A 27644-nucleotide genomic window follows, 5' to 3' on the forward strand; every position below is an offset into this window, starting at 1 on the left:
TTACAAAGATAGTAAGATGGTCACTTATAATCGGGGCTCTCTGAGTGGGTCTCCTACCATATTCACCAAACTGAGTTTGCATACACAGGCCAAGAAATTTCAAATGCAGGACTTAAAAAGTAAAGTAGTCAGGAAAAGGCTGCAAACCTCAGGTCTCTATCAGATAACTAATGTTAAGCCTTGATTACCAAAAATTTTAAGACTATCAGTAATCATAACTAGTGAGTCTTCATTTTTCAGATCATTCCAAATGCAAAATGAGCACACTACCTGCACATTGGAATAACTTATGTATTCCTTCCTCAGCTATAGGAACATGCATGACGGTATAAACAATGAAGTGCAAAGACCCACTTTCCACAAGTCCGAAGAGCCCAAACTTTGGGTTGTATTTACTTTTTCCTATGCAAGCCTGCAAGGATTTGTCAGACTTACAGAAGTGATTAAGAGAAGTCATGAAGGAAGAAACAGACTGGGGATTCAGATCACCAAACCTTCTCAGGGCATGGAGACCTCCCCTGTTCTATACATCAGAGACGTCACTGCAGTGAAAGCCAAGTTTTAATTTAGAATTTAATAAAAATTGATTAAGCATCACGGAGCACAAACAAAGCTGCTCCATAAATCTTCCAGCCCTTTTTGTGCTAGGAAGAAAGCAAGCACTGTCTGCTGAAGCAGATGACAGATGCTGGCTTAAAGATAAGTATTATTTATACTTCTGTACCAGATTTCTTCTTATGCATATCTTATCACGCATGGGTATATGATCAACAAAGCAATTTTATATCAGTCAAAGATGTTCAAATGTACCCTGGTTCCATGGGAATGCTTTACAGATTTCAGACCTAGGGTTCAATTAAACCAAGATGGAGAGAGAAGAAAAGTTGTGAAAGAAAAACAAATATTGAAGTGGTTGTTATTTGAAATGTACTTTCACACACAGGCTAATGAATATATATGCACTGAAAATAACTTTGTTCTGAACATATGCCTATGCATTTTAAATAAACGATGCATATTTGAAAGATAGCAGAGTTTACCAAATTGAGCCACATCAAGAGTTATCTACATGAAACGGCACTTACTGGTACAGTATGACAATAAAGGAGACAGCACCTTGAAAGAAATTCAATAGTCAAGTAAAGAGATCTCTGATTTAACCAAGGTTCTGAATGTTTTTGTCATGAAAGCTACAGTTTACAAACTGAAATCTCCTTTTCTCCCTCTCTGTTTGCAGAAACTAGGCAAACCAGTAACTTGATGAAAATTCCAAGAGTTTTTTTGACTTCTGACATACAGAGTGGAAAAAATCAATCATTTGAAAGAAAAGTCAAAGCAATTTGTATTACCTTTTCAAAAAGGAACATACTGTGCATTATACGGTTTTGGAAAGTGGAGAATATGGAATACGATTCCAAAACAAATGTAACTTGGTAAGAGAAACCACCAGGTTTCTGTCTTGACCGTCTTCTCCACCCCAATTCCTAAGCCCTGCCATGATCTAGAATAAAGGCAAATATTTTTAAGTTGTCTTCCATTTCCCTTAGCATTTCAGGTATAATAGTTCTTTCTGAGAAATCTCAACCTCATCTCAGGCAGCCTACAGGTGGAGATGATATTCATCCACTCCAAGGTCAGGAAACCCCAAGTAGCGAGGCTGGGTGGGAGTCAAATACCTGAGTGAGCCCGGGCCCAAAACCACACTGCGCAAAACATTTCCTGCACAAGGACTAGACGAAGCCACAGCTGCAAACATATGCCAGGCTTTAAATGACATGACTAGCAGAGCTAAAATGTCTGGTTTCTTGGAAATTACCGTATAGTTATCTCTTGAGGATTAGCAATGCACTAAAACAGGCTACACAAATCACTACTTTTATGTGTTAATACTAATCTATCACATGTAATAATTTTGCTTTCCTGAATTATATATGAAAACACATCCATAAGAGTGAAGCAATTTTGAGCAAATATTTTCAGGAATTGCCACTGTGTATGTCTCTTAAGCATGCAACTCCACATGAAAGCACTCAACAAAGTAATTGCTAAAAATATTCAGGTTTATCTTTCCAATTGAGACAATTCCCTTTATTACAGAAAGAGTCACGTTGCAGAGGAAATGGTAGACAAAGATGGTTTTTAAATGACCTTACAACAGAAACCAAAATTAAAATATATACCACATACTAATACAGCCAGATACACTGCAGTCACAAATATATTTTGAATCAGCGGATTTAAGTGAGAGAAGTTCAAAAGAAGTGTAGGTCATCCATGTAAGGGAGAAAGAATTCTATTTCTTCTGAGTTAATGAGAATGACTATAGTAAGTTTTATGGGTAACTTTAATCTCTACAGACTTCCTCCCACTAAAATAATAATAATAATAATAATAATAATAGTAATAAATACTTAATATTCTCTGCAGCATTCAAAAGTTCACAAAGCATGCCCAGTTTCAACACTTACTAGCTATTTGGCCTTGGACAAATCACTTGACCCCTGAGTTTGAATGTGCAAGTCTGTTTAGGAATAAATGGCTTAAGGTTTGAATTAGGTAAGATTTGTAGGAAAAGCACTTAGCAACATGCCTGAAACACTGCAAGCAATGAAAAAACAGTACATTATTTTTATTCTTTCTGGTATTTTTCTAATTATTATTAAAGTACTTTTATGATTACAAAAAAACCACTTTGGCCAGAGACCGGCCTAGCATGTGTGCCGGACACTGAGCCATCCCGACGGCTGACCCCATTCTCGTTCTTCTCAGCCTCTCCCCACTTCCATTCCCCTTTATTAATTCCAGCTCTTCTATCATTTTCTTAAAGGTCAGTATTCCCAAAGCTACATACATCCTTGGCCCACTTTCCAACCTCTGGAATTGCAATCAAACTTTCTGCTTCAAAGGTTTGGGATAAGAACAAAGCTGAATTCAGACCTGTATTTTCATTTGCCTGCTGGACACCATCACTCAGAAGGCCCAGAAGCAACCAAAAAGAAAAACCAAACGCATCCCCTCACCTCCACACTCAGTGCTTCTTTCACACTCCTTGTCTCTCTAAAGGGAATTAACATTCACCCAGATGACCAAGTCAGAAACCTCAACATCACCCCCGACTCCTCCTCCCTGCACCGTACCATATGCCCTTCCTTTTCTGTTCCTCCCAATGCAACCTCTTCAGTGTTCTCCTTGCTCCTCTCCTGACTTTCACAGGAGCCTTAGTTGAGCTTGGCTGTATTAAACAAATAAAAATGGAGCACAGAGTACCTGGGATACGCCAAGCACTCCACACTTGGAATGCAAAATAGAACAGAACAACAACAGCAGCAACAACAACAAAAATAGAAAAAATACAGCCATGTCTCAAGGCCCTTCGTGTCAAGTAGTGGGAGAGATAGGTAAACACATAATGATACTATGATGTTATGTAAGTGGTAATGGGCACACATAAATAACTGGAGGACCAAGAAACGAGTGATTGTTAAACGTGGATGAGTCAGGAATAACTTTGTGGACTCTGCTCCAGAACAGTGTTTTGATGATGAAGAGGAGTTTGGTGGATGCACATAGAGAGGGAACAGCAGGAACAGCATGTGCGAGGCCTCTAACTCCAGACTCTCTATCATTTAAATCAAACCGTATATTTTAAAATGTGCCTGTCCAAAACCCAGACCTAACTGTGACATGTCCCCTTTTCCATTAGAGCTTGAAGGGCTTTCCAAAGCCTCAGTAATAAAATCCCAGTACCTTGGATGGGTAAGGCACTTGAGGGACTCCAAATCCTGACTCAAATAGCTGGGAGGCAGTTTGCACGGCTCCCCTCGCCCCATGCCTCAGTTACAGCAGGCTCTCTCAGCTTCACACAGGACTGTGTCCCAGCCACCAGAATACCCCTCTGCCCTACACCTTGTGAAATCCCATTTATCCAGTGATATCAACTTTTAATTGAATTTTTTGGAAGTCTTCCCCGGCCATGGATTATTTCTTCCTCCAAGTTTTCATACTCTTTGTTAATATCCCTATTTCCACACACATCTCACATATGAATCTGTAGACTAAATGTCTGTGTTTGTCTTATCATTTTCTAAAAGATTTTGCTCTAACTGGGAACTTCAATGAGTAATTTGAAATTAATTAACCCAAAATTGATAAATTAATAAATAAGTATTAGGAAATAGCCTATACCAGGCTCTCTTGGTCTGGTGCCATGACAGACCTAAAGGGTACAGTGAAACAGCAATGTAGCTACATGGTTCTTATAAACTACTAATAACCCCCTGTGGACTGAACTGTATCTCCCCAAAATTCATGTGTTAAAGACCGACCTACCCCTCAACCCTGCATAACTTACTTAGAGACAGAGGCATTACGGAGGTAATTAAACTTAAATGAGGTCATAAGGGTGGAGTTGAGATATATGATAGGATTAGTGAGAACTGGCTCTCCCTCTCTCTGCCCTGGAGGACACAGTGAGAAGGTGGCCACCTGCAAGCCAGGCACAAAACCCTCACCTGAACCCAACCACGCACCCTGACCTCTGACTTCCCACCTCCGGGCCTGTGAGAAAATGAATGTCTGTTGCTTAAGCCACCCAGTCTGGGGTTCTGTCATGGGGGGGGGGGGTGTCAAAGAGGGTGACTAAGACACAGATCCCCATCAAAAGAATTTGAGCAGTCCAAAAGTGGTGGTGAGACTGATTTTTTAAAATCTCTGCTGTGATGCTCAGTACATACAACTTCTGAAACAGACCAATTAATCTCCCAACAGTGTGACAGTATTGTCATTGGTTTACAGAGACATAAAACAAAGGGTGCCAGGCCTTTCATGAGTCATCCATTCATGCAGCAGAGTTGGTAACTGTACCTGGAACACGATTCTAAAGTCCTGGCTTTCAAAACCCTGCCCTGGAAAAGAAACCTAGTCTAGTTCCCACAGGAAAATGTGCCAGTCACCCCGGCCGAAGTGACATGTGCCTGCACTGCCTGAGGCCTGGAGAACCATCTCACCGAGCTCGGGCCGCACGGCAGGGCCACACGGCGATCCAAGCTTGGGCCCCAGAGTAGGAACACTGGGAGCCCAGGGCTGCCTCCACCACTCACTAGCTGAGAAGCTTTGAACAAGTGGTACAATTTCACTAGATATCGGTTTGCGAGTCTGTACAAAGATTCTAATTCTTCCCTTGTAGGTTATTGTGAATATGAGAAATACGATGCAAAAGCACACAGGACACTGCCTGTCGTACAGTTAAGACTCAATAATTAGCAGCTATTATGCCTGGATGTCACATCATCAACAACTAACTACAAGCAGGAACAGGAATGGTGTTAATTGTTTATCTATAGTAGATTTCCGCCTAATTGTTTGTTTTGTTTTGACGTTGTTCGCACAAAATATACACTACTGCCTTGCAGTCATTACATTAATTTTCCTCTGGGGAGCCACTCAGCCCCACTCTCTGCAATCATGTAGTGGGGGCTGCCTTCCCCTCACCCCCCGGCTGCAAGAGCAGGCACGACACTCAGCTCTTTCCAGTGATGGGCTCTGGGTGGCCCAATGGCAGCCAGCCTAGGAACTTTTGCTGGAACTGTTGAGAAAAACAGTTTCCTCCCCACTGGGGTTGCTCTGCTGGTAAAATGTCAACCTGGAGGTCACCACCGTGAAGGGAGAAGAAGGTAACAAGGAGGAGAGCTGAGGTAGCAAGTCAGAGAGCCATTCCTCATCATAGCCCCTGAGTCAAGCTGTGCCTGGAAATGAACTGGACTTTTCAATCGCATCAGCCAGTAACTTCCCTTTCTCCCCTCAGTCTGCATGACGTCAGTTTCTGACACCTGCAATTCATATACAACCTAAATGCCAGGAAAAAAATTGACACCTTTCAGTGACCAAAAGAACCCCTGAAAGAAGACAGGAAAGTTAGCAAAGAGAGAAAGCTATAAGCAGCGTCTATCAGAAAATGTCAATGAGTTATTATACACCAAAAATGTTAGTAAAATTAGTGGATAAAACTATGGGGATGACTGTGTTAGTGCCAAGACTGCTGGGGACATCGTTTAACTTTCTAAAACATTTTCGTAGACTGGCTCTGGAATCAACCGGTGTGTTCAAAACTAGGTTGCCAGTGGCAATTAAACATGAAAGGGGAAAACCCATCAGATGCTCTGGTTTAGCTCACTGGATTGTAGTATTAGTAACAGGGAGAAATAACTTTGTTAGATTCGTACTGTGTCAACTAAATGTCTCAAAGTTAGTATTTTCAATCATATATGAAACCTGGAGAGTAGATACGATTATCTTACTGATAAGGAAATTAGGTTCAACGAGCTTAAGTCCATTGCTAAGTTCAAATAGCAAGTTCTGGGACTGAGATTCAAACTCAGATCTAGCTTTCTGAATTTCTCACGCATTACAAAGAAATGATACTACCCAGACATTTCACAGGTATATAATAAGATCCCCTTTTTTATGTCCATTATCTCATCAGCTGCCTTTGCACCGAGCTATTTAACATAATCGTTCATTCTGTGTTTCCTTCTGTGATCATGTCACGCGAGACATCTTTGTTCCACTGGACTAGGCCCTCCATGAGTACAGAACTCACTTTTGCAAGTCATCGTGCACTGCCTGGCAAGAGTAGATGTTCAGTAAGTACTGTGTTGCTTGTTTTGTTTTGTTTTTAATTTACTGATTTCAGAGAGAGGGGAAGAGAGAGAAGCATCAATTTGTTGTTCCACTTATTCATGCATTCTGTATTGTTTTTCTTAAAAAGGAGGGGGAGAAAAGAGAGAGAGAAGAAAGGGAGGAAGGAAAGAGAGTGGAAAGAAAAGGAAGGAGGGAAGAAGGACAAAACAAGAGGGAAAGAGAGAAGGGGAAAAGGAGAAAGGTCATTCCATAACCCTACACCGCTCCATCACCACCCCAAGCCCTTTCTTGAGATAAACGAGGGCCTAGAGAATCGAGATCTTGTGGAAATTTTTTATTGGCTCCTTCCTCCAAACTACACCCAATAAGAATAAACATGTTCAAAAGTTTGCCCTGTGCATAAACTCTTATTCAAAACCCCTGAGTGGCTTTTATCTTCTCTTGAGAAGTCTTAGGGTGACAAGCCAAATTAAAAACTCACTAAAAATTTCCTTTAACTATGCACCTGAAAGGCTGTCACTCTGGATGTTCGGCTCTGCCGTGGGGGAGGCTCCCTTTGAGGAGACGGCCTGTCAAGCAGAGTTGTGCTGGGGGAAAGGAGACGAGAGGTGTGCAGAACAGGAACTGTCCATTAAACATACCTGCACATATGTTATCTTTCTACTTCCTCTATTAAAATGCTCTGATGGACAATAATGTCCCCAAGTTGCTAATGCCACAAACCTCCTGAACATAAGAGAGAAACTGTACCATTCTTTAAATATGGCTTTTTGGAAGAGAAGATGAAAGAGGATTCAGAATCAAAGTCTGGACTCAATAAAAAGAAAAGTCCAGAACCGTGGCTTTGGCCTTCAGAACTCCCAAACATGGACCGAGACACACCACGACCGCCAGCCTGCTCTCCCACGGCGGCCCCACCAGCCCGCAGTCTGACAGAGTGAAGGAGTGTTGAAGCCCGTCCCAGAACCACGGTGTCCAACCCAGACTGCCGCAGCGATCCGCCAAAAATGAGCACGTGCCTTAGGAAAAATTCCAGTGCAAAGCAAGATTAAGCATGTTAAATTCACCACCTGCGGTACAGCATAAAATCTTTTTGATCAACCTGTTTAACTCTACAATTGTACTTTATTCTAACTATGTGAGAGAAAGAATAAAGTTACCAAGATACCACCTTTTCTAGTAAAAGATAACCAAGAAGTATGTTGAGGAGTCAGGTCTATCCAAAGAACTGGTTCCTCTGGACTATGACATACTGACTGCAAACACCTCTTTTCTTCTAGAATAGTCTGAATTATCAAATTTTATTGGAAAGAATATGTATGGGTACATCTGTCATAATAAATAAATATGAAATGCCCATCATTTTTCAAAGGTGTCTCTTAGGTGATATCTATTCCAAAGGATGATTAGGATGCAACTTCTGAAATTTTGCATAAATAAAAATGATGTCATTATGTTGGAAAAAAAAACTAGAAACTTCAAGAAAAACCCACTCACTGGCATTCCTTTGAAACATACATAAAACATGCGTACAGAGGTCTTTATAGTGTTTTTCCTTGCCTACGGAAGTACATTACACACAAGAGGGATTCCACGCGCAATAACTGAACAAGGAGTTGGAACCTTCCTGCCAAAGTTTTATCAAACTGCATACCAACACGTGACAAAGGACATAATGTATATACAGTAGCTAAAGAGTTAATCTTTAGCAACTCTGCTAAAAAATCCTAGTGGCAGAATGCCCATCATTCTTTTAGACAGAGCTTGTCAGAAAAACTAGGGCAGCTTGTCCAGCTCAGCAGTCAACTGATTACTAGTGAACTCAATGGGGCTCCCAGCCAACCCCCGAGATTGCTGCCAGCCCCTTGGGTATTCAAAGGCCAAGTTCCAACGTGGTTTACTTTGCCAGAATCACATGATGTCAGTGCTATTTTCTCCTGACCAGAATAACCAGTCATTCAGGTTACTGCGAATGGTATCAGTAAGCGAGGGAGGCTGGCACCTCACTGTTAGGGGTCACATACACGCTGAGGTGCCTGCCTTCTCACCCAGGCCCAGGGGCCTCCAGGGCCTCCTGGGGGAGGGCAACTAATCCCAGCTTGTCAGTTCCAGCGACCCCCATCCAGAACAGCATCCTGCACTCTGCAGTCCACTCCATGACCAGGAATTAGTCAGGCTCACTGGACAGGGTACACTCAGAGCACAAAACCAACAGGTCTGAGATTTATAAATAACCAGCTATGCAGGAAAACAGAATATGGGCCTTGGCTTTCACTTATATTACATTATTTGAGGGTTAATAGGCAAGCTACACAAATTCTGGAAGATGTTAGTCAGCTTTATCCACATGTGCTCACATCTTTCCAGGGCAGTAAGGCATGAACTGGTTTTTACATCTACCTGGAGATTGTTTTAGTTGGTACGGGATTTGCAAAGATACATGCATTTAATGGGTAGCCGGTTTTTAAAACTGTGGTTAACGTTATACCTCAATGAGAGAACCCATTTCACTCCCCAATGCACAAAGCAGAGAATTAAAAATAAGATCCACTTTGTAACTACTCTTCCTCTAGGAGAAAATATAAAGGCCAGGAACAGAAAAAGGGCTGCCGTGGCCAGTGGATTCCACTTTCAAAATCTTGAACACCTTTCCTAATACTTAGAGTACCTTGAATTCCTTCTAAATTTTCTATTTTTATTACTTTCTTAGGGCAATATGAGATTGATTTGTGATGAATTAATTTTTTAATTCACTTTAAAGAAATTAAATCATAAAGTATGTTAAAAATATTTGTGCACAGATTTGTGCAAAATATGTTAGAAATATTTGTACACAGATTTTTCTTTAGTATCATTATACTTATACTTTTTCATCCTTTCTTTTCTGTCAGTAAAAGAAGCAGGAAAATTTTAACTCCTGAGAAAGAATGTGTTATAAGAATTATCATGATCTTTAAATGTTTACATTTTTAAAAGAAAACAGAAACTGCTTCAGTTTTAATTTGAAAAGAAAAATAGAAAATGTAGTAATTCCATTCATTGTATTATTAGCATAAAAGACAGTACATGTGTGATGAATGAGCAGTGAATGAATTCCTATTAACTACTGGTCACATTCTTACTAAATATTACCTTGGGGAAGTCTCTGAGAACAAAACTCTGAGAAAATGTCTTAAGGTTTACTGATGTAACTTTACATGGCCCTCTCTGACTCAGCTTTGTTGATGGGGAAATAATGGCCTCTCCATCTCTTTGCAGCTAAAAAGTATACCTATGACAATCATCTGTATAAAATTCAGGTAAACTTTCCCAAGTAGATGTCAATCTGTCACGAAAATCGTGCAGGAAAAAGGGACTGGAGAGGAAGAAAGGACAAGAAGGAGGGAGGGAGGGATGGGAGAAAGATGGGAAAGAAGGGGAATGAAGATTATTAGAAAGGAAGACAAGCAGATCAAAAATTATTTTTACATCAATGCTTTATCATTTTCATCCATTCCATTCATAAAAAAAGTTTAAGCAGGACTTATGGCCAAGATGGAGGTGTAGGTGGAAATACTGTACCTCCTCACACAACCAAATTTAAGGACAACAAAGATTTAGAAACAAAAATACAACCAAACCAGAGAAAAAATTGAACTGTACTGAAGTCCAACAACAACAAACCATTCATTAAGACCAGTAAGAGGGGCAGAGTCGGCAGCCGGCAGAGAGGGGTCCCAGCAGGAAAAGGCGGTGGTTGGCGGACCCAGGCAGGCACAGGAGGAAAACCCAGTAAGGCTCACAAGGAGGCTGGCTGACTGTGGACACACATTCACGTGCAAATAAACCAGGCAAAAAAAAATGGTCAGTGAGAGAGACAGCACGACCCAGGGCCCCAGCGACAGGAATTAAAGCCTAAAAGCACCAATTGGAAAACTTTCAGGGGTTGAGAGGCCGGGAGAGGCTCCCAGCCTCACAGGAGAGTTCGCTGGAGAGACCCACAGGGTCCTAGAATGTACACAAGCCCACCCACCCGGGAATCATCACCAGAAGGGCCCAATTTGCTTGTGTGAAGCAGCAGAGGGGACTGAAATCTGAGAGAGAGCAGAGTAAGCACCATTGTTCCCTTTTTGACCCCACCCTCAGTCACAACCCAGTGACTGGCTTGACCCACCCCTCACACGTAACAGGCACAAACAGACCAAAACATTATGTCTCAAGCAGAAGAACAAATCAAAGCCCCAGAGCCAATACTTCTAAGTAACAAAGAGATAGCCAGTCTATCAGATGCACAGTTCAAAGCACTGGTGATCAGGATGCTCACAGAACTGGTTAATTTTGCTCACAAATTAGATGAAAAAATGAAGGCTACACTAAGTGAAATGAAGCAAAATGCACAGGGAACCAATAGTGATGGAAGGAAAACTGAGACGCAAATCAAGGGAGTGGAACAGAAGGAAGAAAGAAACAATCAAACAGAAAAGAATGAAGCAACAAGAACTCAAAAAAATGAGGAGAGGCTTAGGAACATCCAGGACATCTTTAAATGTTCCTACATCCAAATTATAGGGGTACCAGAAGGGGAAGAGGAACAGCAACAAGTGGAAAACTTATTTGAACAAATAATAAAGAAAAACTCCTCCTATCTGGCAAGGGAAATAGACTTCCAGGAAATCCAGGAAGCTCAGAAAGTCCCAAAGAAGTTGGACCCAAGGAGGAACACACCAAGACACATCATAATTACATTACCCAAGATTAAAATGAAGCAGAGAATCCTAGAAGCAGCAAGAGATAAGGGGACAGTCACCTACAAAGGAGTTCGCATCAGACTGTCAGCTGATTTCTCAAAAGAGACCTTATAGGCAAGAAGGGACTGGAAAGAAGTATTCCAAGTCATGAAAGGCAAGGACCTACATCCAAGGTTACTCTGTCCAGCTAAGCTTTCATTTAGAATAGAAGGGCAGATAAAGTGCTTCTCAGATAAGGTCAAGTTCAAGGAGTTTATCATCACCAAGCTCTTATTGTATGAAATGTTAAAGGGACTTCTCTAAGAAAAAGAAGATAAAAAGTATGAACAGTGAAAGGACAGCAAACTCACAGTTATTAACAACCACACCTAAAACAAAAGCAAACTAAGAGGACAGCTAGATCAGGAGCGGAACCATAGAAATGAAGATCACATGGAGAGTCAGCAACAGGGGAGTGGAAGGAGAAGAAGGGGGAGAAGGTACAGAGAATAAGTAGCATAAACAGTAGGTAGAAAAGAGACAGGGGGAGGGAAAGAATAGTATGGGAAATATAGAATCCAAAGAACCTGTGACACATGGACATAAACGAAAGGGGAGAATGGTGGGGGAGGGGTGTGGAGGGTGGAGGGGAATGAAGGGGGGAATAGAACAACTGTAATGGCATAATCAATAAAATATATTTTTTTAAAAAGAAACAGGGTGAAGAGAAAAGGACAAAAAAAAAACTTTAAGCAGATTGGCAACAACTTCGAAGCCAATGTTATCACCAGTTATTCAATCAAAATCAGGTGCTATAGTTAGTTTTCCCTGATGGTTTATAGCTCATCTTTGACTATTCAACTTGTCTTTTGTCCTGGTCTTTTATTTCCTTCTCAGATGCATTATCATATCATTCCTTTAAGATAGCATCTTTAGTGAACTAACAAATATTAGAAATAAAAAAGCTTGCTAGAAAAGAGTTCTTCGGTGCAAAGGGACTAAGTAGTCACCACCAATTAGACTAAAGCTGGATAATTTGACAGTTCTCAAGATAACTGTTTCAAGGAAGGTGGACAATGTGCAGAGAAAGCAGAGCTTATAGGGGTTGTAGGTGTGGTTTTCTCTGACTAGAACAACACTGCCTCCCTTACAAAAAGAAAAAAAAGGAAAGAAGAAAAATCGAAGGAGATTTTCTTAGCAAAGAAATAATGCACAAAAAATACATTAAGTCCAGGTGTCTGAATTTCTCTTTTTAGAATAAGTACCATCCTGGGAGCTGCCTCTAAATTCCTTTGAGGAACTAGCACAAATCTCTCAAGCCAGCATTCAAGGCTCTCCATGAAGTCACCTCAATCTGTTTTTCCCACACGGCCCCCTGCTGCCCCACCTAGCGAGTCTGCATTCCAGCCTCACTGTACAACTGCTCCCTCATTTTTCTGACCTTTGACTTTCATTCATGTTTTCCTTCAGTCTAAATGCCCCTCATTCACCTGACAAAACCCATTTCTTGAGGTCAATCAAAAATACCACTTCTCCCTAAGATGCTCCCCCCTCCCCATAACCAGCTGTGAGTTGCTCCACAGCATCTCAGTAGGTCTATGTTTATTCCTCTCTTGAGGACCAACCTGCTACAGCCTTGAAGTACTTACTGATCCTGTCTCCTCCACCAGGTATAAGCACATAAGCACATAAGCACATAAGCACGGGGACTTGCATCTTTGGGGACTTGCACTCAACAATTATTTGCTGCTTTGAAGTGAACTGATGAGGTTAATTCATTTTACAGTACTCCAGTGCCCTGGCTGTCTACCTGCTGCTCAAAGGTCTTCCACTGTCCCAAAGCTCATCTGCTATAATGCCAATGTTTATAGTAGCACACGGGTATATGAGATCAATAATTTAATTATCGCAGCTTATTAATGTTTCACAAAAAACAGATTCATTTATCTCTTCATTACAATAAAGTATATCTTGTATTTTTTAATGTTGCTTGGTTGGAGTTCTGTGTATGTGTCTATATGTATATGTATATATACACATACAGACATGTGTGCATATACACACGTGTGCATATATACACATGTGTGCATTTAGCACACATATATAAGCGCACACACATAGGTGTGTGCCTGTGTATGTGTGTATACATGTTTTTAACAGGCCAGATCTAGAGAGCTAAGTAGTAATAATGACCTTTTAACCCTCTTCAGACAAACACATTTCAGTTATGAGACTCAAATCAGTATATGAAAGTGCCGACCTTGTTTCCAGATTTTAAAATGATATAAACTTGGCTGAGCCAGGAGGAGGCAATCCTTGGGTACTCTTTGTTCAGCAACTGAAAGAGAATCTTGCTGAATTTCTTGAATATCCTGCCACCGACACATTAATGACATATCTTTACAGCAAAATCACATAAGGACTAAACCTCAATCATAATACATATCAATGGCTTTGAGCAACTAACTTTGCCTTGTTTTACAATTCTGATTTAAATGGGACTATGGTTGGTGAGTTGGGGTAGGGGTAGAGATGATAACCAAGCATCATAAAAACTACAGGAGATACTGATGACCAGCTATGAAAGGTAAGAATCAAATGTAGTATAATGAATGAGAACACATATGTGCTTCCATTTATAAAAAGTAATTTAAAGGTGGTAACAGATTACCCTCGTAGCATCCTTTAAAAGTCAACACAAAATTATGATTTGCTTTTATTGATGAAACAGCCAGGGTATAGAGAAATTTCTCCACATTATTAAAAATTACCTTTCAACAACCCAACTCATAGATAAGTTTTGGTATACTTTATAGAAGACTTAATTGGTAATGAGAGTGTCATTTATGACAAATGATCAAATAACAGTCTGACTGCCTTTCTTAAGCCATGAATTTAACTGTCTCTTGTGCAAGTCAGCTCCAGGTTCCAAGTTCTCTTCATCCCTGTCCCCCCACCATGCTTACGCAGAAGTAGTGAGCTACACAGGATCTGGGATCCAAGTACCTGGTCTGCATCTACCACTTTTTAGCTGTGTGACCTTGCAAACTCCTTCACTTTTCCCTGTACTCTTAGCACATCCCTTTACTTCTCTTTACTCAGGCAAAGTCCCTTCACTTCATGTCCAAGTGAATGGAATAATGGCACCTGCACCACAAGGCTATTGTGAGAATAATGTGAAACATTCTATCCTGTTCTACCAAAAACATTGATTTTGACCCACTTTTTCCAGAGGCACCAAACTCCAGAGAAATTAAATTTGAGAGTGATAGAGTTCTTAATAATCTCAGTTTCCATGTTTCATCTCATACCGAAATGTAGTTGCAGGGGGTAAAATGTGGCGAATAAAAATGTTTATTAACCATACACCCAGTCTGCATATTAGGAATAAATACATTTTGCTAAAAATCTGACTAGACAAGTTCCCTCCTTAAAAAAATTTTTCTCTTTAGCCTATATTACCAATTTCAGTGGTATAAATTAAGAAGATATATAAGAAAAATGAGATAAAAGAAAAACCAGGAAGGACAGAGAGAAAAATAAAGAAGGAGGAAAAGAAGGAGGGAGCAAAAGAAAAGGGAGAGATATTAGGAAGGAAGGAAGGAAGGAAGGAAGGAAGGAAGGAAGGAAGGAAGGAAGGAAGGAAGGAAGGAAGGAAGGAAGGAAGGAAGGAAGGAAGGAGACAGACAGAAAGAGAAAGAAGAAAGAAAGAAAGAAAGAAAGAAAGAAAGAAAGAAAGAAAGAAAGAAAGAAAGAAAGAAAGAAAGGAGGGAGGGAGGGAGGGAGGGAGGGAGGGAGGGAGGGAGGGAGGGAGGGAGGGAGGGAGGGAGGGAGGGAGGGAGGGAGGGAGGGAGGGAGGGAGGAGAGAAGAAATTAATATTCCTGTCCCCAGTCCACTAACTTCCCAAAAGAAAGAGACTACACCACACTGTTAACACGTTTTAGAAATGCCTGTTTGGCAGCCACAGTTACAGAATCATGAGAATCAAGGTTACCTTCTCACAGTGAGCTCATAAAATTGAACTCAAGGTGACAAGCCAATTGGGTGAGAAGGGTAAGAAGGACCTGAGTACAGGGTGAATCCCTACAACACTGCACCAGAGGCTCTCTTCCAAACCTGAAGAGACAGCACAGCATTCTCAAGCTGTTAATTTGCAAACACCTGCCTTTTAAACAGGACCAGGAACTAAAGCACCCTAACTTGATTTGATTTGGCTCTGCACTTTTACAGTTCTGAAGAGATAGATGCTGCTCTGTCCCATCAGAACAGCAAAGAAGTGAAAGAGTCAATCAAGCTGCCTTCACGTGGCCTAGAAGCAGGAGCACCTGTTGCAAGGGGCCCAACTAGTAACAACGACTCAGTCGCTTTTATACATTAGGCAGTGTTATGTCATGGTTTAGCATCAAGGGCCCCAAAGCCCTGCCCTGGTTCCAAACCTGACTGGAACACATATCAGTTGTTTGGCCCTGGGCAGGCAAGTCAATGAAGCACAGAGCCTCAGGTTCCAGTAACTGTAAAATGGGAATAAAAACACGATCACTGTGAATATTAAATGAGGTGATACTAACATATAACTGACTACAGTCCTGGGACTTGATGAACACCAGGTGACTGCTGTGCCTTATTCCAGTTACTGCACAGACTCAAAGAAACTGTGAGGGGCCGGAGGTGGCTCTCAAAAGCTGGATGTTAGACTGTGAATTCCCCAAGTGCCTCTCTTAGTACTGAATAAACAAGAAAGAAAACCTCAAAAATCTTTCAATAACAAAGAGATAATTCCAGGAATGACGTCTACAATGTACCTTCTATGGTGTCTTTGTGTTTGGACTTAATAACACACGTAGGCAGAATTAGTTGTTGCAGTGCTAAAGAAAGATAAGCTTTTTTAAGGGACACATTTTTTAAGAACATTATGTCAGTATCTTCTATAATTAAATCTTGTTAAAATAGTGCAATTTACTCAACTATTTGAACAGGGTGGGCTTTTTCCCCCTCCATGTATATTTTTCATGGCAGAGGTGTGACTGTCGAGCATCTTGAGTTTTCTTTTATAGACACAGTAAAGCTGTAAAAGAACCTCTTTGATGACTCATTTTAGAATATAAATTCAATGGAAGCAAAGGTACTGCTTATCATAACTGAAAACTTTCATTCAGGCCAACCACTTTTATAACAGCTCTGATCTAACAGGGCAATTGATTCCAACATGCAATTTAACCAACAGTAACCTTGGATGCTTATTAGTAAGGGAACAATGCTTTCAGGATTCTACTGAATAATTCAGCCCTTCCACTCAAAAAGCATTGGTGGTGGGTGAGGACAGGAGGTTGTGTAAGTATCTGAGAACATTCCACACACCTGGAGCACAGGGCTTGGAGCTGCCTTTCCAATCTGCTCTCCTGCCAAGGTCCTCTTCTGCCACAGGGCAAAGAAGCGGCACAAAACTGGCCCACACTTCTTGGATCGAGACTGATGAGGTTTTGTTACTATATCCCTGTGAATTCTCCTTCTGCTGCTACTACCAGTAACATATTTTTTAGTTTGCTCCTGATGAAGAAACGATTTCCAATCAGACTTTGCTGTGCATTCAATATGAACGAGGCAACGACTTTGAGAAACAGTCTCACTATTTCAGCTGTTTACTTTTCTATTCCATCTTCATTTCCTAAACACTTTTTTAAAATCCCCATCCAAGGATATATTTATTGATTTTAAAGAGACAGGGAAGGAAACAGAGAGAAAAAGAGAAACATTGAAGTACCAGAGAAATATCAACTGGTATCCTCCCGTATCCACCCCCAGGAGGAATTGAACCCACAACCTAGGTATGTGCCCTGACTGGGGAGCGAACCTGTAGCCTTTCCATGTATGGGATGATGAGCCAACCAACTGAGCCACCCAGCCAGGGCCCTAAATACTTTTTTTAAGAAGTCTTACACCACAGCTTCATGAATCAGGGTAGTAAGGGTGTCACTCCATTTTAATGTATATCTCACAGAAACATAAAAATTATAGACATAAGCCCTGGCAGGTATAGCTCAGTGGATTGAGTGCCAGCCTGAGAACAAAGGGTCACCAAGTTCAATTCCCAGTCAGAGCACATGCATGGGTTTCGGGCCAGTTCCCCATCTGGGGACACACAAGGGGCAACCACACATTAATGTTTCTCTCCCTCTCTTTCTCCTTCTTTTCCCTTCTGTCCAAAAATAAATAAATTATAGACATAAACACACAGGTACATATGCATATTCACACAAACACACACACACGCTCAACTTGAGTCCCAGGATTTACAAACATACCCTCTATGGCTTGTTTCACTATACCTCCTTTCTAGCATCTGCAGTCATTTGAGGCTCAAACAGAACACTAGTGTTCCCCAAAACCATGTTCTAAAGTCCATGAAGTACTAATAAAAGTCCTATAAGGAGGGAAGGAGGGTTCTGTATTCAGATTTGCAGTTTGGCTGCGGACATGTCTACGTCACAGGCATGCAGTGAATCACAGGTTTTATGTGAACACGGCCAACTATTCAACAGTCCCATCTCAGAGTGACTTTGCTGTTCTCTTTTTGTTCATTGTTACATATAAAGCTCATGGAGTGATAACATTGTTTCTTTGTTTAAAAAATAAAAAGCCACTGAAAGAAAAGTCAATTACTTGAGATGGTGATGGAAGAGAAAAAAGCGAAGAGGCCTTCGGAAGTGGTGGTTCTTGGCCAAATACAGATGCCTCAAGAGGAAATTATATTTCAAAGGGCCACCTGTAGGTTTAGAAACTCAAGATCATCCTTGGACAAATCTCCCATGTCGAGGGACTACTATATATCAAATAGTCGAAGATCCTCAGCATCGTGGAAATAAACTGGTTGTGATGGTGGATGGCACCTGAGCGAGATCCTATCTATCACGGAGGAGAAATTTCTGCCGCAAATGGGGGCCCTTTGGCTCAGGCTCTGAAAAGAGGTTGCCCAGGACGCACTGTTAAGTATTAAGGTTGGGAGGTTGTTCGGTTGGAATGGCATTAATGAAAACCAGGTATTTTAGTCAACTGGGGTTGAATTTGAGAGCTAAGCGCCCAATATAGCCTCCAGACAGATTTACACTCCTTCGAGGTTAGCTCTTACGGAAAAGCCTCGATGACACAGAGTGGGGGGCTCTGGAGGCAGCTCTCCGTTAACAGGTGCGGGACAGAACTGCTGGACCCTGGAGAACACACGAGGCCCCGTGGGGAGGAGAAGAGACAGGGAGGAGCCACAGCACATGGAGATAAGTGAGACCCCATGGACTTCAGAGACATGGATCCAGTTACTTCGCAGACAGAGAAGAGTAGAGGCAATGGCGCCTGCAGAGAGCCAGCCCTCCAGGCTCCTCACCCACCGCTCCCCTGGGTGGCTCAGCTGTGAGGACGCACCGAGGGCCCATTTGAGTGCTGACTACAGATCATCCCAGATGTGAAGAAATGTGTTCGTGGTCATCCAGACAGAACAGCTTTCCTTTTAAAGTCATGCAAATGTCCCTTTAACGCATGTTCTTACTTAGTTGACACAGTTTTTGTAAAACTCCTTTGTCACTTTCTAAAGATTTTTATTGAGCTCCTGGAAGTATCATCTAACTTTTCCCCAAATCTCCCTCAATCTCATGGTGCTAGAAATACTAGGATCTCCCCCCCCCAACTAGTTTTGATTTCCCATGGAAGACAGCCATTTAGAAAAGTGACTAGCATGCAGATACATGCTTCAAACCTTCTGGCTGCACAACTAAAGCAAAACATAGGTGTGTTGGTTGAGCAAATCTAATACTGAGACTATAACCGATCTCTACCTAGAGTGGCCAACAAAACACAGAATCTTGCAGGTTAACTGAGCTCCTGCCATCTGGGAGACCAATCGCACAGAGATCTGGCTTCTACATCTGGCTCAGACGGAGGCCACATGCTGATTAGTGGGTGCCCAGCATGGCCCCAGCGGACCTGCTCTTGCTAAACTTGTGGACAATTCAGAGAGCTATACAAATGGTAACAAAAGGTAGCCTGCATCGCTGATTTCTGCCTTTCCATCATTGTGCACGTTGGCCTTTTAAAAGAATACCTGGGGATACTAGATTGGTGGAATCAAGAAAAGAGAAGAGAAAATAAAAAAGCCAAGACCGCAGAATTAACATGGAAAAGAAAGACTTGATGAGAGGGAAGGAGGAAGGAACTCAGAAGCAGCTGTATGTCACCCTCTTGTTGGAAGTACAGAACACTCACATCCAGGGTCAGCCTTTAGTGAGGCGGTGTAGTTGGCTCTCTCGTGTCTGTCATTCTTCACCTATCTGCACAGTTCACCATGAGGAACTGCACTTGCCTTCTTGGAGATCCTCCTGTCGCCTCCCTCCCCACCCCAGCCTCTTGAGCACAGGCCGCCAATGTGATGGGCTGTTTCAATCCTCATTTTGATGAGGAGGGTCAGTTTGGCACACAGGTGATTTCCTTGTAGATTAAGAACATTTACTTTCTTCCTGCTGGATCCCTCCCAGAGATACCATCAAACCTCTACCTACGCAATTAGTTTTCACAGGTGGCTGTTTTGCCTCCAGTAAAACTACTTTCTTTCTCCTTCTGCAAGTCAAAGCAGAGCGAATGCACACGAAAACATTTCAGATATGAAACAAACACTTTCATGCAGGCAGCTATGATGCAACACATCATTTCTGAGTGACCCCAGTTATGGAACGAACTCCACACCAGGATCAGACTTGGGCAGAATCATTTCTGGGAGAAGGAGCAGAATGTGATTTGGAGGGGAGGGAGGGCAGGAGGAAGGAAAAGAGTGTTAGAGGGAAAAAGGGGGGGAAGCCACTATTTATGCTGGTTCGTGCTCTACAATGTTCTTCTGTTGTCTTTTCTCCTTTGGTAAACCCTTAACCGAGGAAAGTGTATAACCACGCACGGACCCGAGAGCGGGGAAGACAAGACATTCACACGCGTCAGCGTGGCTCACGAGTCGGCTGCCTGTGGGTGTTTGCGTCCCGTGGCACCACAACAGTTGCCACGTGAAACTAGAAAGTTGTGAGTTGTTTCCTGGTAATTTTTCTAGTAAAAAGCTCCAATTTTAGAGGCAGCCATTTCCAAAGGAAAAAAAAAAAATTCAATGTCGACATAAATCCCTTGAACTAAACATCTGTTTAAAGTGTTTTCAGGTCAGGGGTCTAAAACTGTGAAACACTGGGGGTGCAGACATGATTTCTTTCCCAAGGTCTCCGAGCACGGCGCCGTGCACAGAGCCCACAGTATTGTTTAAACATCTGGCCTACTTCCCCCGAAAGAAAAGTGCTGATAGGGCGTGTGGTTGCGGCTTTTTGTTTTAACCTAGAACGTAATTTTGTTATTTGTATAGCCTCTAAAACAAACGAATGTTAAACAAGGTGTTTTTTCCCTTTAATGTCTCATTTAAAGGTGGATGTTGTAATGGTATGTGGAATGGCATGAGGGGGTTGGTTTCACTAAAGCTCTAAACTAAAGGACTTTCACAAAGAAATTATTGGCTATCAGTGTTTCTCTCGGGGCGGGGGGTGGGGGGGGAACTGTTCCAGAATTTCTACTCTCTGCATTCTCCTTTGCTCTGACAAAATAAAGCATCTACCCAAACTTCACAGCTATTTGTATGTCTGTATTTGTCTATGGAAAAACAACGGTGTTTAAAATATCAAAATAAACTCATTTCAAAAAGAAGGGAGAAAGGAAGGAGTTCAGAAGCAGGTTTTCTGATGGCCTGGCTCAAACCCCTTTTTACATGTATACTTCAGCCCTGGTCACCTCACAAGGATCTGAGGGACTGTGTACAGGTTCGCCGCCCAGATTCCTCACATTCGCAGCTCAGGTCATCCAGAGTCTGCATTATGGGTTTACTATACAGAACAATTATGGACCTACACTATCAAGTTTGTGACTAAAGAGCTTAAGGACAGCAAGAAGGAACTGAGCCCCAGACAAAGGGGACAGCCTGTTCAGCGAAAGGAAGAAATGGTGCAACCTAGAAACCCAAACTGCACAGGCTGTTCTCAGGGGTCAGCAGTCACTCATCCCCCTGGTCGTGCCCCAGTCATGTCTCTATGCCCCTTCAAAAAGGCAACCCTAAAAATCCCTCCGTTCAGGGGGAAAGAGGGGTTTTGCTGACAAAGGGTGGAGCAGTCCTCCAAGGCTGTCAAATATAATAAAGGGATTACAGTTTTGTGTTGATTTATTTTAACATACAAAGGAAGAAAGGAGACAGACTTCAAAGGTTTTGCCTCGGGCCTAGACTTCCGGCCTTAAGGGAACAAATTTCCCAGTGAACATTATAGAAATATAGAAGTGCTCATTTAAAACTGACCAAAAAAAGAAAAACAAATAAATATTCCTACTATGGCTAAATAAATGTGATATTTAAAAACTCAAATGCTTTTTTCCCTCCCTCTCTGCCCTAGGAGAGGTAGTCCCACAACACAGCCCTGCCTTTTCCATCAGCCCAGTCAACTCCCGTCCTTAAACATTAGGTTCCTATACTTAGGTTGTTCTTTAAAAATTCAGAAGTATATGCCCAATAAGTAATGTTCTAGGAAGAAAGAAGGTGACTCAAAGAGGTTAAATAGTATCATAATAGAGAGACCAAAGGAGCACTGCTATATGCATACCTATGAGTATTTTGGGGAGAAAAAGACATTACTGTGGCTTCTTCAGGAAAGTAAAAATAATCAAGGAGTTTTTGTCTCTAAGGATTATTCGGTATATGATATTTTCATTAATTATCTAAAGTTTCTGTTCTGCTATATGTTCTCCTGTAACATTATACAGATACTCTTCCCTGAATCTGTCTTATTTTCCATAAACTATTGCTAGGAGATAGAGAAAGAAAGAATTTCAAACAGTCCTGAAAATGTGAATTTTAAATTCCAACCAGAGAACGTTAGAGCCAGTAAGAAACTTGAAAGGAAATCTGGGCCATACCCCCACCTAAGGCAAAGCCACACCTATGGCAGCCTAAGCAGATAATCAGCTAATCTAATTTAAAAGTAAATCAGTTTCCATCATTCCCTCCCTAATGCATTCCTGTGCCTGACAACCTCCTATTCATGAAATTCCTTTTCAAGCTTCAACCTAAGCACATTGTCATTATCAATAGTGTTAAGTGAGTTAAAAAAAAAAAAAAAACAGATTTAGTAAACAACAGGAGAAACTCTTTAGGATCAGTAGTAACAATTACTGGATCAAATCAATTGATTCCAGCCAGGTTAATGTGGATCCCAGAGAAGTCCTTTGGATCAGGATTTAGGGCAAAAGTAGATGTTTTTGTACTGCGTGTGGGACATTATATCACATTTGCAACAAGGCTTATCTATCTATCTATATATCTACCTATAAAACATAAACAGTATCCAGCTATGGAAAAGGTGTTATGGGCTTATTGTGTCCCATCCCCCACCCAAAAGATCCACACGTTGAAGGCCCAACCCTTAATGAGATTATATTTAAAGATAGGGACTTTATGGAGGTAATTAAAATTAAATAAGGTTATAAGGGTGGGGCCCTGATTGGATAGGATTAGTGTTCTTTTCATCAGATACAGTCAAAATCTTACTTGCTCTCTCTCCGCTGTGTGAAGACCCAGTGAGAAGGTTGCTGTCTTAAAATCCAAGAGAGGCCTCAACTGAAACCTACCCTGCTGACACCTTGATCTTGGACTTCCCAGCTTCCAGAACTGTGAGAAATGCATTTCTGTTGTTTAAGCCACCCAGTATTTTGTCACGGCACCACGAGCAGACTAACACAGGGGGTACACCAGGAACACCAGTGTGTTGACTTTAGACATCCATCTGTTCTTCCTCTGGCATCTCTGAAACAGCATTTCTCTCACTTTTAAGACCATTCCTAGTTCATTTCTTCAAGTAACAAATGTATCTCAGCATCGAGCTAGGTACTGAGATACATTTGTTACTGAGTTTACAATGCAATGGGGAGAAGAAGGAAACTCACAATTCCCACACTCATGACAAGTCCTGTGACAGGGAGGTACAGGGTGCTGCAAGTGCCCACAGGACAAGCAGCCACCTCAGACAGGGGGGATCCACTCGCTGCAATATAAAACACCTTAGATGGGCCCAGAAGAAAAAGCAAAACCCGTCAGCTCAAGGAGGGAGAGTGGGGGTTTGGCGTGATGACAGTCTCCAAAGGTCCTGAGGGCTGGAAGATGTAAGTGACTCTCCCCTCATCCTCCCTCCAGGGTCCATCTGCAGCTTTCAGATCTTCTCGGGAAAACAATCCCTCCCTTGACAGCTCCTTATACTTTCAAGCCTTCAATTACAACCAAATCTGTATTTCTAATCATAGCCTTGCTCTTAAGCTCTAAGCACCTGTTTTAATTGACTGTCAGTCATTTCAGCAGCATGTGGCCACTAGCCTGCCTAAAATCCAAGTCTATCTTTTCCCGCGTCTGCTCTTCCTCTTGTGTTGCCCATTTTCGTGAGCAGCCTCAGCATTCACCCCGTGGTGAAGACATCTCCTCCTCGGACTCCCTAACCTTCGTGGCCATCCATCACCAAGTTCTCTTTTCTCAAACACCTCCAGAATCTGCCCATTCCTATCATTTCTGTTCTCTGTTGAATCCTAAGCATCAAACTGGAAGACAGATTTTTTAATTGATTTATTATACAAATAATGACTTGACTTCACTTCATCAAAAGCTGCAATAATATACACTAAAGACAACATAAAATCCAGACAGGAAATAGAAGATGCTGTCCTAGCATCCAGAGAAAAACAGACAAAGGAACACAATTTTTTTAAAATCTCTGAGCTTCCTAGCAAACAGGGAAAAGAAGAAAACTAGATTAATTATAAATTTTCAGATAGGATAAAGAGATATGCCAACAAATCTGTGGCCTGGAAGAGATTTCTCAGAGAAATAGAGTATTGGGAAATTGAATAATGGACACTAAATAACATAGTGGGAAAAAAAGCAGTTTCTGTGAACTAAGCAAAGATCTCCTACACATGGATCTTTTACATATAAAGTGCTTCTTAAATATTTCATTTACAGTGAAGCCCTCCTGAAGTTAAATCAGGATTCTGCAAATGCAGTCTACACAGGAATACGGTGAAATGCTTCTTATAAATAGCTTTTTGATCGTCATAACACTATAAACTCTCCCTGAGGTTAATCTCTGTAAGTACAAACGTCTCAGAGACTTTCTAACAGAAGCTCCACTCATAATTGAGGTGACAAATTAGTACCAAAGCAGAAGGATACTAGGCTACTTCTCATCTTTTCAGATTCCATTTCCTCAGAAAGGCTTTCCCAGAGAACCTTAGCTAGCAAAGACCACCACTCTCCACCTCTAATTTAACCTATATACTTGCGTCATCATATCATTCAATTTATTTCCTCACACTAGTTACCACAATCTGAAATTACTTCCTCATTCATTTGTTGATTTGACTGATGGTTCTCCCCCAATTGAAGGTAGGCTTCCTGAAGACAGGGGTCATGTCTGTCTTGTTGTCTATTGTGTGCATAGCATGTAGCACAGAAACATAACTGGCACGTAGCATGTGCTCAATTAAAATATTTTAAACTACTGAAATAAATAATCCTCTTGTCTGTTTTTCCTTCTAAATATGTATATGCTATTCCCCATACATACTGAGAAAATAATGATAATATTTTTTTCTACACTGCTGACTTGGCACACTGTGCTAAATATTTTATATAGATTATCTCATTTAATCCTCAAAATAACTTTATGGAGTTAGTACCATAAGTATCTCTATTATATCGAAGAACAAGGTGACCCTTGATGAAGTAACTTGTTGAAAGTCAAGCAGTTAGTATAACTGGTATTTGAGATCAAGGCTGTCTGATTACACTATTCTTGTTTCATTAATCTTTTTTTAATCTTATTTTTCTATTACAGTTTACATTCAATATTATTTTGTATTAGTTTCAGATGGATGACAATAATATAAAATCCTGGTTTAAAAGGTCCTCCTTCCCTGACTCCATTTTCTCCCTTCACCCGTAGGTCCTGCAGTTTGCCATCCAAGCTGTCCTTCTAAAAGATAATCTAACTGCTCAAAACTTGAGGAGCTACCCAGTGGAGAGTCTTTATCATGGCAACTGAAGCCCTCAGCAGCCTTAATGTTCAGCCTAGTCTCTTACAAGTCTCACTGCCCCCAACACCCAAAGCTCCACTCCACTCCCCCCCCCCCCCCGCGTTCCTGACTCCCCACCCACCAAAAGGCCCTACCTATTGCTGGTGACTTACACTCCCTTGTGCTGTCCCCAGCCTCCAGAACCCCCGCTCCCTCACACTGCTGTCTGCGGGAACCGTCCTCATCCTTCCCACTCACTTCTTCAGTCACAGGCGCCTTCTTGCAAATTACCAAACTCCCTCCTCCGCACACCAGCAGCACATTTTGTCTATCTTTTGGCATTGTCTGCCATCTGTTTTACGTATGATTTTGGTGGTTAGTTCTAAGTTTCTGTTTCCCTTACTGTTAGATTCCAAGCCCCTGGTGAACGACACTCTCTTGGTCTTGCACTGCTCCAGCCTTGAGCACACTGCTAGTCACACAGGAGGCACTCAAGGGCACATCTGAGTGACTCAAAGAACTAAGGAGACCCTGATGGTTGTTGCTCTGGATTTCAGTTTTATGCAGTTGAAGGCTTGGGTACAGCACAGCCATTTACTAAATTAGAGGTAGTATTAATGTCCACTTTAAGAGCTAACAGTATTATATTAGTAATTGTTTCAGCTCCAGCCCTTCTGTTGCAGAAAAATTATTTAAGTTCCAGCACACAAACACATATTATTTCCCAACAATGATCCATGTCATCAAATGCTCTACTACATTAAAAACATTTGTAGAGACTCTGTCCATTGACTGACCTTTGACCTTCTAGCCTGGCATCGCAGAGAACACGACATTTCATTCTGTGCAGATAGAAAATGATTCGGAGACTTTTTCATCAGCCCTTGCCGGTAAAAAGATATAAATTTTTCAAATCCCGCATCAAATATGAAACTGGTTTTTTGCTCTTTTCTAACTTCACAGAACACTGAAGCCGCATGATAGAAGGAGTCTTGTAACTCGAAGTGCAAGGTTCAGAACTGAGACTGTGCCGTTGCTTCATGACTGTCAGGACCACTCCCCCACCCAGACCCAGTTTTCCAGTTACAACAGCACTTCCAAAAGCCCTGCCGATCAACAGGGAGGGCCGTGCCCGAATCCGTGCATAAGCGTCTGTCGAGCTACTGCGCGATTAAGCATACAGGCTAAGAGAACGGTATTGAGACATATGTGTTCTTACCATCTGCACACATTACAGCAATGCACTTCACACATATGATACGTCTGAAGCCTAATTTTACACATGAAGAAGAGAGGCATTCACGCCAACCCTCGGCACAGTTCACATCGCACAGGTTTCATAATTGGTGCTTTATGTTACATATGCCTATCTGTCCAAATTTCATTTTCCTGTGAAAAATAATTAAAACGCAGAATCAGCTATCTTCTTTAAGGATACTGGCTTTAATCCTCTGCTCACAAAAATCTCAGTCACACTAAAACAGACTATTGGGGAACAAATTTGTTTGCCTTTTCAGAACTGCTAATTTCTACTTTAATCACACCCCAGTAAACGAAAGGCAGGAGAGGAAGTGGAACTGAATAAAAAAACAAAGTGGCAAGCTCTGTATATGAAGTTTACATTACATATTTTGGAAGGGCAAATTCATTATTTATACAGGTGCTACCTGACCTCTGTCCAGCGCGATATTCATTTTAACCTATTAATAAGCGTACTATAAACAACAATGAAAGTTACGTGACCTTACGCAGCTGTCTCAAGCCACTGCACTTCCCTCGTTAAGGAAACTGTTAAATGACCCTGTTGTCAGAACACACTAAATCTGTCTGAACAAGGAAAAGCAGGACTTTTTCTCCAAAGGATAAAAAACAAAAGTCCTGGGCAGAACTGCTGCTTCCACTGAACCGCTACCATTGTTATTTATCATTTCGTATTTACCTGTGTTTTTTATATGGGCGTTGCAGGAAGCTTTTATGCTGATTGTGACACATAATCAGCTGCTTACTGCCAAGGGAGAGACTTCTTGCCCAGAAAGACAGTCTGTGCGCGCACTAATTTGAAAGACAGGATAGGAGCTGCAAGTGTTTTAACAGCCCATTATCAAAAATTATCCCTTGGCTATAAAATCCCCAGACCATTGGCTTGAGATCAGCTCAAAGAAAAATGAGATTACGGAATTTAATCTAGT

At 41.6% G+C, this 27644-nt stretch overlaps 1 protein-coding gene across 9 annotated transcripts in view; it reads right to left on the bottom strand.

Moving 5' to 3' along the window:
- Window positions 1–27644, bottom strand: part of NFIB (nuclear factor I B) — a 238606-nt gene that overhangs the window by 160000 nt on the left and 50962 nt on the right. The window lies entirely within an intron of this gene.

The sequence above is a fragment of the Artibeus jamaicensis genome, unplaced genomic scaffold (assembly GCF_021234435.1).
Source record: "Artibeus jamaicensis isolate MK-2021 breed Jamaican fruit bat unplaced genomic scaffold, CSHL_Jam_final scaffold_1964, whole genome shotgun sequence".
In the NCBI taxonomy this organism is placed as follows: domain Eukaryota; kingdom Metazoa; phylum Chordata; class Mammalia; order Chiroptera; family Phyllostomidae; genus Artibeus; species Artibeus jamaicensis.